The 2,047-nt window shown below is 41.4% G+C and overlaps 1 pseudogene; it reads left to right on the top strand.

Moving 5' to 3' along the window:
• Positions 1-719: 719 nt before the first annotated feature.
• On the top strand, positions 720-1,574 carry LOC105421091 (zinc finger A20 and AN1 domain-containing stress-associated protein 4-like; annotated as a pseudogene).
• Positions 1,575-2,047: the final 473 nt, after the last annotated feature.

Below are 2,047 nucleotides of genomic sequence, written 5' to 3'. Positions count from 1 at the left end.
GTTAAAATGGGTTCATTTTTTGAAGATCACATTTCCAGTAAAATGATACAAGAGCAGTCTTCGGGGAGAGAGTCCCCCTACTGTCAAAAACTAAGACCTCCCTTCCATTAAAAATGATGGAAGATAAGTCTTCCATAACCCCCTAAAAGCCACAAATAACATGCTTTAAGTTGTGATGTTTTTTACACCACAAATTGCAAATGATTTTAAATTGGAAAAATGGCCTAGACCAAATATTGGGTAGACAATAGGTGTGGCTCAAAGGCTCATTTGACTAACCCAACACATGTGGAAATTAGCTCCACCCAATGGGTGCAATCAAGTTAACCCAAATGACAAGCGATTTTTCTGATGTCGAATGTCGTCTACTTTAATAGCATATTTTATATATATATATATACACGCGCGGGGGATCACTGGCATGACGGGGACTAGTGGATTTATGTGCATTACATATAGATATGCAGTGAGAAAACCAAATATCTTAACACCAGACAATAGGTGTAGATTGGAAATCGACACCATCGAATGAGTGCAATCCAGTTAGCCATTTGAAGATCAATTTTTTCAACGTCGAATAATTTATACTATAATAGCACTCTCATATGTGTCGGCATGCATACGGGTCCATAAAGCCACAGGCTCGGAGCCCTCTTTGTTTTTTTCTCACGAAGCGCTCTGCCTCTCTCCTCTGTGCCTGCCCCGAAACCTGTTTCTGTCGCCATTACAGCTCTCTTCAAACTTCTGATATATCATATCAGGATTGAAAGAAGAACATCCAAAGAGAGAGGGCCTAAGATTAAGCCTAAGCCCAATAACCAACTCGAGCTCTGGAACAATTACAATGGCAGAAGAGAGCTGGAACCGGGGCACAGAGGAATGCCAAGCCCCAGAAGGCCACCGCCTCTGTGCCAACAACTGTGGCTTCTTTGGCAGCCCTGCCACCCTGAACCTCTGCTCCAAGTGCTCAAGGAAGACCAGGCCAACTCTGCCAAAGCAGCAGTCGAGAAATCGCTGAACCCGAACAATAATCCCTCTGTCTCCTCTTCCTCTGTCTCTGCGTCAGTACCTGAGCTTCTCGACAATCACCAGAAGCCAGCTACTGTTTCATCCAACTCTTCTGCCGATTCTAACGCCTCAGTTTTGTCATCGTCTTCTTCTCTTCAGAGCGGACCGCAGACTGCTACGCCCAACAGACGCTCTTGCTGCCGGAGAGGGTGGGATTGACATGGTTCAAGTGCAGGTGCGGGATCACATTTTGCTCGACACATCGGTACCCAGAGCAGCATGCCTTTGATTTCAAAGCTGCCGAGAGGGAAGCGATCGCCACGGCTAACCCCGTGGCGAAGGCCAAAAAGCTCAACAAAATATGAAGCAGAGAAGATGGAGAAGTTAATCTGGGGGTAGGAGATTATAGAAGACCAAATGAACTGCTACTTGGGGTGCTATGATTAATTTTATTTTTAATGGAAATATGGGGTGAGATGGTTGTAGTGGAAGTGGGTTGTAAAGTAATGTGATGGATGATAGTGAAAGAGGTGCAAGTTTTTACTTCAAAAAAAAAAATATATATATATATATATGTGCGCATACGTGGGATCATATTAATTATAGGAATTAGTGGATTTACGTGCAGTGTATACATCGACATGCAAGGAGAGAGAGAATAATAACGAAACCAAATATTGGGTAGACAATAGGTTTGGCTCAAAGGCTCATTTTGCCTTAAACCCAAATACCTATGAAAATTGGCACCACCCAATGGGTGCAATCCAATTAGCCAGTTGACAATAAATTTTTTTAATATCGAATAGTTCCTACTTTAATAGCACAATTATAAATGTAATAATCATGGGATCATTGGCCTTACGGGAACCAGTGGATTTACATGCATCGTACATATAGATAAGTCAGAGATAGAATAATAACCAAATATCCCAAGACCAGAAATTGTTAGACAAATCTTATATAAAAGAACAATAAATTTTCAAATATAACAAAAGAGAGAGAAAATTTATAATTAATAAGAATGCCAGGAAATTTTGAG

The sequence above is a fragment of the Amborella trichopoda genome, chromosome 3, assembly GCF_054954075.1.
Source record: "Amborella trichopoda isolate Santa Cruz 75 chromosome 3, AtrichopodaSantaCruz75HAP2 v2.0, whole genome shotgun sequence".
Classification (NCBI taxonomy): Eukaryota; Viridiplantae; Streptophyta; class Magnoliopsida; order Amborellales; family Amborellaceae; genus Amborella; species Amborella trichopoda.
The sequence above is the reverse complement of the archived record's forward strand: the minus strand, read 5'-3'. Positions and strand labels throughout refer to the sequence as shown.